Here is a 12,370-nt window from a genome sequence, read left to right as displayed (position 1 = left end):
GTTTTGAGACTCGGATTGGCTCTCCTTGCTCTTCAAGCTTGCAGATGGCCTACTGTGGGACCTTGTGATTGTGTGAGTTAATAAACTCCTTTATATATCTATACTATTCTGTCCCTCTAGAGAACCCTGACTAGTACATCCCCCCATCATAGAAAGATTGGAATACTTGTCCTCAGCCTAAACTCCCTTTCTTTTTACTGACTGCAAACTGATGAAATTCTATACCTGCTCCCTCCACACCCCACTCTACCCCCAATTTTTATATGTGACATCTGATATCAAACCAGCTTCATTTTGCTCATGGACAGCAAACCAATCATTGGGACTGTGGGTTTTGCAAAAGAGAAAAGATTTTATTTTGTGAGATTGCTCACCAGGCTGCTGAGCAAGGAGAAGGAGAAAAAATTGCAAATCCACCTTCCTGAAAACAAAGCTTAGGGGTAATTATGGGGATAGAAAGCAGGATGGTGTGAAGTATGGGTAAAGGTGATTGGCAGGTGGGAAGGGTGAGGTAATCAGGGTTTCTGCACAAGCGTAATTGAGCTACATGGCTCTTCATAGGATGCATATTCAGAAAATGGTTGAATTAGCATGAAAGGAGGGTGCAGGTTTTGGCCCTTTGACATCAAAAGGTCACGCTTTATGCACCCATGCAGGCTCAGTTGAAGGGTTGATGGTCTCAGCTGGCTTGAATTCAACAAGAACTGCCTGCTAGCTCCTGCAAAACATTAAGCACTTATTATTATGGTGACCCACTGTCAGAGCTGTTATCTATAAGGAGGCTAGTAGAAGTTTAGTTATGCATTGTTTGGCTACTATGACTTGCTAGTGGGAATTTTAAGATTAACTAGAGGTAAGCAATTAAAAGCAAGCAAGGCAGGTTAAATTAGGCAACCTTAATCAGGTTAGCCCTCAGTTTCCTATCTTGCTTAATACATGCTAAAGTAGACAGAATATGAGCTATGTCTTAACCACTTGTTTGGAAGAAATTTTCAGCAGCACATTTATATTTAGTTGTTTACACCAGTGCTCTTCAAATGCAAGTAGCTTAGAATTACTCCAGGGAGGCCAGGCACGGTGGCTCACACCTGTGATCCCAGTGCTTTGGGAGGCTGACGCAGGTGGATCACTTGAGGCCAGGAGTTTGACACGAGCCTGGCCAACATGGCAAAACCTTGTCTCTGCTAAAAAATATGAAAATATTAGCCGGGTGTGGTGGTGCATGCCTGTAGTTCCAGCTACTCAGGAGGCTGAGGCAAGAGGATTGCTTTGACTTGGGAGGTGGAGGTTGCAGTGAGCCAAGATTGCGCCACTGCACTCCAGCCCAGGCAACAAGTGAGACTCTCTCTTAAAAAAAAAAAAAAAAAAAAAAAAAAGAATTACTCCAGGGAGTTCTTTCCCCAGTGCATATTTCAAGGTCTAGCACTCAGGAATTTTGGTCTCCCCAATCCCAGGTGGAGCCCAGGAGTAGGCATTTAAACAAATTCCCTAGGTGGGTGATTCTAATGGAAGTGGGTCTCCTTGGATGACACATGTAGAAAGCTTATTTTAGAATATTATTGTTTTCAGTTTCACCAACATGGTCATTTTGATTTCATGGCTTTATTCTTAGATGTCATTTTATTTCCTACTTCTTGATCTGTTAAAGAGATGAATGTTAAAGTGGTAAGGACAGATTTTAATCAGTAATATACTATTGCAATAGGGAAGAGAGTCCAGCATGAACTAAACTCAATTTGGGAGGTGGTGGGGGGACTGCTGGAGCCTGAGCAGAGTCAAAGAAGTGAAAAATTAGAAAGGTTGGTCAGTGTAAATACCCATTAAGTCAGCTGCAATTAATCAATTAATTAAAGTTTGGGTTGTATTCTCCCAGAGACTAGAGACAGAGGTACTGTCATTCCTTATGATTACGTTTCAAAGGAATGGCTTTCACTCCTGAGTTGTTGGAGAAAGATGTACATCTCAAAGGGACAGAGGAAGGATTCACAATTGTAAATAGTGCATTGAGTAAAATTTAGTAAATCCTCTAAGAAAGGGTGGTCAAGGGCCTATGATCAGGTATTGGCTGGAACAAACAGTAAATTCTTTTAGAAGCCTTGTGCTTTCTCAGGCCCTTTAAGGATAGCTAGGGTCACTTATGGTGGTTGTGGCTCTGAGCTGTTGGTAACTGTTAGTGTTTGCTTAAGTCTTTAAATGGGGAGAGGAAGAGAGTGGACAAAATTGTTTACGCTAAGAGTTTGTTGTTTTCATAGGCCAAGGTTGAGGCCTGGCAGATAAGAGGGCTCAGAGGAGCCTGGTTAGATTTTGGTTGAGAACCATGCTTTAGTTTATGTCCCCCAGACCATTCCTAATGGTTTTCCATTAGGAAACCAAGATACGAATAGATAATTCCTGCAAGGCTATAGAACTGGTCAGTAACAGAACTATTATTCAAAACAAGGTCTCTCTAACATTAGAGTCTATCCCAGAGGTAGGAGAAGGAGCTGGAAGATTGTAGAAGTCAAGATCTGTGAGAAGTGGAAGAAATGACATCCTATAAATGTGCCCTGACTGCAAAACTATTGTTTTATCTGTTAGGTTCAATGTAAATTCTAGAGCAATTTTTAGCAGAGGGATACATTTGACTTTAACATGCTATTTTCTTACTTGGTGACTTCAGTTTGGTAAAGATTTTTGCCTACAATCTTTCTTTTAAATGCTTTCAATCTTTCTTTTAGTTAATCCTTTCAGGACTTAATTAGGTCACAAAGTTTCTTTTAAAAATCATTTATCTCATATCTGTATCAGAATATAACAATTTAAACTTAAAAACTTTAAAAGTTTAACATTAGGTATACATTTTTTATCTAAAGAGAAACCTAAAATGATAAGGACTTCAATAGGAAACAGTTTGCATGAAATTCCATGGAAGAGCTAAAGCTGTTAACATGGAGAGACATTTAATAATTCTTCCTCAAACGGTTTTTAATCCTTGGTGTTTAATTCAGTTTTTCTACATAGCTGAAGGTGTCTGACCCTGATGCTTTAATAACTTCTACATTTTGAGTTGGTACTTTGCCCTATCAAAATACACATTAATTACTTGTCAGCTTCATTGAATTTTTGCACTTTTGGTTAATATTTCCATTGTAGTTTTTAATTAGAGGAAACTCAAAGATAAACTGAAGAACTTAACCAAAATCCACTACAATGATAGAAAAAAAATTATGGCTCATGAATGATCTGTTTATTGAGAGAAATTTTTTTCGAGCCTACATTATTTTGCTGGAAAAAATCAGTGATTTTTAAAAGTTACAATCTCCCTTTTAAGCAAAAAAGGTTAATCTATAATAGTATCAACATAACCATGTATAATTCATGTAGTCAATAAATATTTTCTCAGGGCCTGCTTTCAGGCTGGGTTTACAGAGATTAAAAAGCCATTGGCCCTGTCCACAAAGAATTACAGTGTTTTGGCTTTGTAGTTGCCTTTTGAATTTTTGTATTTTTGGTGTTATTTTTGACTCCCTAGCCTTGCCGTCTGTGGACATGAATGGTAATGATCGTAATAGCAAATATCATAATTTCACTAGTCTTGCTCCTAGGTGATGACAGAAGACTCTCAGTCATTTGTAAAATCCTTTACTAAATATTTCTGGGGAGTCCCAGAAATATCTGATACATGTTGGCAAAAAGGTCCATTACTCTGCCGATCATTTCCCTTTGGAGCCATTGCTGATCTGCTGCCTGGGGTCTGCGCTGTCTGTGAGCTGCATGGCTGTTTGTATCAAAGCAGGGGGCGGGGTGGGGAATGCCTTCCCCCTTTTTGTTTCCCTCTGCTAGGTTCAGAGGGTTTCATTTAGTCAATTTGTCAGAGAAGACATCCTAAAAGACTCCCACAAACAACAAGAATGCTAGCTAATATAGAAACAGAAACAACTTTTAAAATGAATGAATGAGTTTGTAAGAAAGTAAAAGATATCTGAGTCCTAGCAACAGGTGTGGGAATCCATGGAAGACGGGGAAACTGATGCTTTAGGGATCTTTATGGATCCGGATGTCCAGAGCTTTGATTGCAGGGCTGAAAATAGTGGAAGTGGGAGGGGGAGGCTTGGGCCGGTGTAATGGGAGTGAGATCTCTAGTCACTCTAAATAAAGTTAGCACCCGTGAAGAGCTACAGTTTTTTTTAATCCCATAAAAAAGAGGCAGAGAGCAAATAAATTTGTCTGTTCAGCCTCGAGTCTGAGTTCATATAAAAGTCTCCTTTAAGAATTTGTTGCCACAACCTGACACTCTTGTAAGTTTGGAGCCTGAATTTACACTATTTGTATCATGTGAAACAAGTGAAATTTAAAGTGGACCCAAGTCTTCTGAGGGCTTTGCAGAAATGAAGGCAAGTCTTTTCAGGGGGAAGGCACCCTCCATCTGAGGCCTCAAAGAATCCTCAGAACTCGAATTCCAGAGCATCTGAGCAAACAATAAGACACACACACACACACACACACACACACACACACACACCCCATAAAGAAAGAAGCCACCATGAGCAAGAGTCAGCAGAAAAAAATAGATAACTGAAGGCTTCAGGTATTAGAAATACCAGGTAGAGAATATAAATTATGTTTGATGTGTTTCTAAAAGTAGGACTTAACAGAGGGAAAAAGAAAGTAATGAAATGACCAGCAGCCTTGAGTTTTAAAGAAATAACTTCTAGAAATAAAAATATAATAATTAATATTTAAAAACTTGATGGAAAGATTAAGCAGAGAAAGCTTAAAAGTGAATGTGTGCATTGGAATCGAGATTAGAAGAAATTATACTGGATACAAAACAGAAAAACAATGAAGTATAAAGTGTGAGGGAGGCTGAGACGTACAGAGCATACAATGCCCCATCATCTGTCTAAAGTGAATGGTGTACAGGTGATATGTGAATAGGTCAGAACTGAGAATTTTCTTTTTCTTTTTTTTTTTTTTTTTTAGAGCTGTGGACTTTCTCTGTCAGCCAGGCTGGAGTGTAGTGACACTATCACAGCTCACAGCAGCCTCAACCTCCTGGGCTCAAGTGATCCTCTCATCTCAGCCTCCCAAGTAGCTGGGGCTACAGGTGTGAGCCACCACGTCTGGCAAATTTCTGGCTAGTTCAAACAATTTTTTAAGAGACAGAGTGTAGCTATGTTGCCCAGGTTAGGACAGAACTTTCCATAAGTGATTAAAACAAATAAAGGGAGTGGGGGAAAGTCATATTCTAAACTTCTGAGATTACTCTTTATAAGAAAAGGGGAGGGTGGGGCTGGGTGCAGTGGCTCACGCCTGTAATCCCAGCACTTTGGGAGGCCAAGGTGGGTGCATCACAAGGTCAGGAGATTGAGACCATCCTGGCGAACACAGTGAAACCCCATCTCTACTAAAAATACAAAAAAATTAGCGGGGTGTGGTGGCAGGCACCTGTAGTCCCAGCTACTCAGGAGGCTGAGGCAGGAGAATGGCATGAACCCGGGGGGCGGAGCTTGCAGTGAGCAGAGATCCCGCCACTGCACTCCAGCCTGGGCAACAGAGCGAGACTCCGTCAAAAAAAAAAAAAAAAAAAAGGCGGGGGAGGTTGGAAGAGAGAAGTGTTATTATGAAAATTTTCACATATAGTATAGTTGAAAGAATTTTACTGTGAACACCCATGTACCCACCAGTGAGATATCATTAGTATTTTACTATACTTGCTTTATCACATCTTTCCATGTGTTTATTTATCGTCCACCTATCCATTAACCCATCTTATTTTCTGATGCACTTCTGATGCACTTCAAAGTACATTACAGATAGTTTGTCTTTGCTTTTAAACCAAATAAGACTAAAAAGCTATTTTCACTTTTAAGTTAATAATTGATCAATTTACCAATGTATTTTTTTTCTTTTTATGAGATGGAGTTTTGCTCTTGTCGCCCAGGCTGGGGTGCAGTGATGCAATCTCGGCTCACTGCAACCTCCACCTCCCTGGTTCAAGCGATTCTCCTGCCTCAGCCTCCCAAGTAGCTGGGATTACATGCACCCACCACCACATCTGGCTAATTTTTTGTATTTTTAGTAGAGATGGGGTTTCGCCATGTTGGGCAGGCTGGTCTCCAACTCCTGACCTCAGGTGATCTGCCTGCCTTGGCCTCCCAAAGTGCTGGGATTACAGGCATGAGGCACCACGCCCAGCCTACCAATGTATTTTTACCAATGTATTAGTCCACTTCTTGCACTTACTTGCTGCTGATTTATGCATTTGTTACTGTGTGTGCGTCTGGTAGGGCCTATTTCCCAGTTTGATGTTCTGTATAATTTGTGAGTGAGAAAATTGGGGGGAGGAAATGGTTTGTTTGAATTGCATCGCTAATTAGTGTAAATGAGATTTCAGTAAGGGGCTGGACATTGTTTCTTTGCTAAAACCATGCATGAGCTTTATATCTATTTTGGCTGCCAAGATATATTATAAAAGTCTTAGAATATTTATGGAAGGATTGATTGGGATTCTGCAGGCTTTCTAGAGGAAATAAAATTTCTTGAATTGCTCTCAGTGTTATTTTATATTATGATTAAAATTTATATTCTTCATAAAGAGCTAGTGCACCATCCAATCAAATACAAATGTATGACACCTATAACAGGTAGTGTTTAAATGCCCAAATTCAATTTTACTATGAAATTTCAACTTTAAAATAGAAGCAACTTCATATGATGATCTAATCTCTTTTGTGTCTAATATTGAAAAGCATAAAAGGGTTAAATGCTGAATCATTAATGGCTTTTAGCTTAATGGACTTTTTAACTGATAGGAGCTAAAAGGCTGAGCTCCTAGTAATGAATCTATGAGCTAATGACAGCTATACATTGATGAGTTAAGAGAAGAAAAATGATTCCTTTTTTTTTTTTCTTTGAGACAGAGTCTTGCTCTGTTGGCCAGGTTGGAGTGCAGTGGCACGATCTCGGCTCATTGCAACCTCTGTCTCCCGGGCTCAAGCAATTCTCCTGCCTCGGCCTCCTGAATAGCTGGGATTATAGGGGTGTGCCACTGTGCCTGCCTAATTTTTGTATTTTTTTTAGTAGAGACGGGGTTTCACCATGTTGGCCAGGCTGGTCTCGAACTCCTGACCTCAGGTAATCCGCCTGCCTCAGCCTCCCAAAGTGCTGGGATTACAGGAGTGAGCCACCACGCCCGGCCAAAAAAATGATTCCTTTATGTGAGATGATGTTAAGTTTTTGTCTAATTCTAAGAAAGAATGTCTGTGGTCATCAGCAAAGTGAATAAGGATTAGATTCAGTTCAGTTGAAGTACACTTGATATGCTATAAGGCTAGGAAGAAATAGGAAAATTTTTCTAAATTTTTTTCCTTTTCATCAAAGGCTTATATCATCATCAGATCACTACTCTTTAAAGTGGGTAAATCATAGTACCTTCTCTGTTAGACAAAAACTATTTCATTTGTGGCTTTACCATTACCAGCATGTGACCTTGGTTGGGTCACAATGATTTAGAGCCTCAGTTTACTAAAGTACATCTATATCTACTTGTAGATACAGATATTAACACTTTCCTTACAGCACTGTAGAGAAGAGTAGAGATAAGGTATAATAAAGTACCTGGTACAGTGCTTGAAGCAGGTGGTAGGTACACAATACATAGTGATGATGATAATGATGATGATGCGTATTTCGAAACTGTCTCAGATTTTATTTATCTTATTTCCTTAAGCAGTTTACAGTTACCATTTGTGTTGGTTATGTGGAAAACATATTTTTTCTTTTCAGAATGATTTATTGAAAAAAAAGAAACAGAGAGAGAAAAGAGCCTTGGGTGCAGTGGCTCACACCTGCAATATCAGCACTTTGGGATGCTGAGAGGTGCGAGGCTCACTTGAGGCCAGGAGTTCAAGACCAGTCTGGGCAACATAGCAAGACTCTGTCTCTCCAAACATTTAAAAGAAAAAAACATACTTATTCATGATTTCAAATATTTTTGAACCAGAGATGGACTTTCAGCTAAATTAAGGAGTTGATTAGATGATCATAATAGTATTTGTCAACCAAACTCTTATATATAATGTATTTAATTTTCCTTTGACAGGTTGATAATACCCCAGTTCCACATGTTGGTACTCCTGGTCATCCTTAACTGTTTATTTTCACTTTCAACCGTCTAAGTGCTCCATCTGTGTTTTTAAGTAATCCTTTTCCATGCAGTTCTCGGTAACATGTGGTAGTTTAAAGAAAAAGCACAGGATCAAGACCTGAGAACCTTGTCTGAATTTTAGCTCTGTTGTTATCTTGGATTTCTCTAAGCTTTAATATTCTTATCTGTGAAATAGAGATCGACTCTGTCTTCTGAGTCTGTCAATTTCAGCAGTGGCTGTGAGGACGGAAACGCTCAGTAAGCCATGAACACTCTCAATTATTAACTAATAACACCAATCTGTCAATTCAGAAGCAACATTGCAGAGATCCATACACAACATACAGATTCTAAATTCAGTAAATCTTTAGCTGGGTGTGGTGACACATGCATGTAGTCCCAGCTATTTGGGAGGCTGAGGCAAGACGATCGCTTGCATCCAGGAGGTTGGGGCTACAGTGAGCTGTGTTTGCACCACTGCACTCCAGCCTGGGTGACATAAATACATACATAAAGAAATAAGGTAAAATCCTTATTCCAACCCGTGTCTGATATTCTATATTTTAAGGTAAAATAAATAATGCAAAATCCACTGGTAGAAACACCAAGAGAGGGATGGTTTCAATGCCTAGAAACTCAAACTAGTTGAAGCATGAAAGAGAATGAACTAGATCACTTACCTGGGAAGATGGAATCATACAGGTGTCTCTTGTTTCAGGCGTGCTTGTAACAGGTGAAGTCTTTACCTCTTTCTCTTCTCAGTTTTTTTCAATGTATTGGTTTCATTCTCTCACTATATAGACAGGCTTTCTCTCTGTAATGAATAAGATGGGTGCTAATAACCTCAATATCCTCCAAACTCTGACCCAAAAAGGCAAGGAGGCTTTTCCTCCATTTGCATCTTAAAAAAAAAAATCCCAGGGAAGCATTCTCAACCTGATGCTCAAAGTAACAGGAATGGAGTTCTTTGGGTCAAGGGGCAGAGTTTGGGGATTGGTGGTCACACTAGGAATTATCTGACTTGAGTGAATGAAGAGCAGCTAGAACAGTCTCCAAAGGAAGCAAAGGGCCTGGGCAGACAAAAATGACCAGTGTCACTACAAGCATGAGGGAGGAAAGGAGAAGAGAATAATGACGAACGAAGAGTCTTGCTATCCTTGTGAAATGCTCACCACCTCTTCATTAAATTACCCACTCTGCTGTTTAGGATTAGTGGGACAATCATCTCAGTTTGCCCATGACAGTCCTGTTTCATGCTTGTTGTCCTAGCATAACTATTAAAATCATGGCTTTTTCTTTTCAAAAGTATCCCAGTTTGGATACTTTACTATATAGTCACTGTAAATAAGACCAAGTAGCAATTTGGCTTCAGCCACTCAATCTGTTTTAAGTCATCCTATTCCTTTGATTCAGTTGAACTTGATCAGTTCTTTGCCTTTTCTTTTCCAACCCATGTCTGATATTCAACATTTGGAGTTCTTCTTGTGACATACACATTCTTACCACCTTCTTCCCTTTTATTGGTCACCTCACATTTCTCCCCTTCCAGGAACTCTTCTGGACTTTAACTAGTGGTGCTGAAGGTTTAACAACCCACTTACCTGCTCAGAGCATCTCTGCTAGTAGAATTTTTCTTCCAGGGATTGCTGCAAGTTAAATGTATACTCCCTCTCCAAATAGTGTAGATTCATCCTGTGACACTTCGGTTGTTGTTTCTTCAGAGTAGAAGCTCTCTGCCAGGCATGACTTTATGTTTTCTGTCCTTTTGTGCACACTATGGTAAGTGGGGTATGGATGAGGATGGATAAAACAATTAACATAGTGTGAGGCTGGGCATGGTGGTGCATGCCTGTAATCCCTGCACTGTGGGAGGCGGAGGAGGCAGATCACTTGAGCCCAGGAGTCCAAGACCCCCCATCTCTACAAAAAATAATAAAGTTAGCCCAGCATGGTGGCATGCACCTGTGGTCCCAGCAACTCAGGAGGCTGAGGTGGGAGGATTGCTTGAGCCCAGGAAGTAGAGGTTTCAGTGAGCTCTCTTTGTGCCACTGGACTCCAGCCTTGGTGAAAGAGTGAGACCCTGTTTTCAAAAACAAAAACAAACCAACAAAAATGGTATGATGATGGTAAAAAAATAAATTCTTCACGGTGTATTTGCAGTGGTCCCCTTTGCACATCAGCTAAGAAGGAAGCATCCTTTGCCAGTTTGACCAGCTATCTCCTGGCCATGGTTGTACAGATTGAGTGAAGGTGGTGAAGAGAGTGATGAAACAGAAGTCAACCCCAATATCTATCTGAGAAAGGATGAGACAGAGAAGAGGAGTAAAGAGCCAAGGAAACTTGGTGTGGAGAAATAGGTGGGGTCGTACTGAGGTACTGGAGGATTCCAGTAACCAGCCCTCACACCGCATTCCATGTGCATGGTGTTCCTACCTCTTCATGTTCTACCACATGCAATGTGGGCAGGGCTCCCTGGAGGTGTACAATTTGTCAGCCTTGTGGGGTAGGGAGAAGACACGTCTGGTGTTCACAATGAGGGGTTTGATTGAAAGGCACAGCTGCTATGCAGAGAAATACTATGGGGAAACAATGTGTAAAAGATTTTCTGGGAAGTCTGTCATTTATTCAACAAACAATATATATTTTGTCCTCTGCTCTATGCCAGATACTGTTATAAATTCTGGGGATATAGCACGGATGCATATAGCATTTGTATGCATATAGATAGAGCACCTGGCATGGCTAACCTTTTAGTGAATGGAGACAGATAATAAGCAAATATATTGTATAGCCATTTAAATGATGACAAGTGTAATGGAAAAAATAACAGAGCAGCTCTGGAAAGCTGGAGTTGGAGAATGGTCATTGCAAATTTAAAAATGAGCAGTCAAGGTAGGCCTCAGAGAGAGATGACATTTGAGCAAAAACTTGAAGGAGATAAGGGAGGAACCGGGTAAACATCTGGTAGAAAGCCTTCCAAGTGGAGGGGACAGGCTTTGCAGAACTCCTGAAGTTGATGTGTGTCTGGTGTGTTCAGAAATAGAGCCAGTGTGGCTGAAGGTAGTAGGGGGAGCAGGAAATGAGGTGTGAGATTTAGGGGAGCAGGCAGATGATGTAAGGCTTTGAGGTCATTAAACTTTGTGAGAAATGGGAGCTGGTTAGAGGCTTCCCAGCAGAGGCTTTTAATTGCATCACCGCCTAATGCATCTTGATGGATATCATGAAATATAATTATGTCAAGGGATATTCAATATTTGTGTTTCTTTTGATGTGAAAGTGTAATACTTTGTACAGTATATATTCATTCATGTTACAGTATGCTTTGCTTATAACTGTCCACAAAGAGGTATTTGTTGAATGAATGAATGAATAAATGAACAAATGGGGTTGACCTTTTTGCTCCCTCCATGCGGGTTCTCAACCTATTATTTCAACTTTATTGCCCCTACACCCTTTCTCAACTTGGGTTCTATTCACCTGTCTTGTTGAGTACTAATTAGGAAAACAACAACAATAACAACAAAAGGCAGGCTAGTGGGAGCAGGGAAAAACAAAGAGATAAAGCAAATAAGCTATACGTCTGTCTTTCTTCATGGTCCAAAACATATAAACAAAAGGAAGAAACAAATAAGCCACAGGTCTACTTTTCTTTATGGCCCAGGACATATGGCCTTTCTACACAGATAACGTACTTAACTCACAGACTTCCTGCTTACCTTCAAAGCCTCAATTTCTCAAACATTTCAGCTGGAAAAAAAAAAAGCAAAAAAAAAAAAAAAAGCAAGTTAACTCCCTGCTACTTTGGTGTTATCAATCACTCCACATTCCAGTCTATAAAATTCTCAACAAGCCTTTGTTTCCTAGCAATGAGCTCCTCTGCTGATTCGGCCGGCTGCTCCCTGGCAACGAACTTTCATATTTTCTTTAATCTGTCTTTCTTTACCTACCACTGTCTTGGTAAATTCTTTTACTTCCACACTCAGAAAGTCGTCACTCACTCGCGACACGCTGAAAGAGTTCTTTCAACTCTGTATTTCTGCCTCTGTCTCTGCTCATTCCATTTCCCGCTACTTGAAATTCTTCTCCAGTGGATTAAAATTCTGCCTATTGTTAAAGACGCAGGGACAAGCTCCACGTCCTCCAGGAAATCCCTGCAGACTCCGGCCTTCGTTGCCTTTTCTGAGCTCCTGTAGCATCCTTCCTCTGCTACTTTTCATTGGATAACTTTGGTTGTTTATTTTA

At 40.2% G+C, this 12,370-nt stretch overlaps 1 long non-coding RNA gene across 1 annotated transcript; it reads right to left on the bottom strand.

The window, feature by feature from the left end:
• Positions 1-332: 332 nt before the first annotated feature.
• LOC131380916 (uncharacterized) lies at positions 333-11,945 on the bottom strand. The gene is made up of 4 exons (XR_009209212.1): positions 11,845-11,945; positions 9,730-9,902; positions 8,809-8,942; positions 333-718 (listed from the first exon to the last, which is right to left on the bottom strand). It is a non-coding gene; the product is annotated as an uncharacterized LOC131380916 (long non-coding RNA).
• Between the last annotated feature and the right edge of the window lie 425 nt (positions 11,946-12,370).

The sequence above is a fragment of the Hylobates moloch genome, unplaced genomic scaffold (assembly GCF_009828535.3).
Source record: "Hylobates moloch isolate HMO894 unplaced genomic scaffold, HMol_V3 SCAFFOLD_13, whole genome shotgun sequence".
Classification (NCBI taxonomy): Eukaryota; Metazoa; Chordata; class Mammalia; order Primates; family Hylobatidae; genus Hylobates; species Hylobates moloch.
Note: the sequence above shows the minus strand (reverse complement) of the source record. Positions and strands in the feature narration are given on the sequence as shown.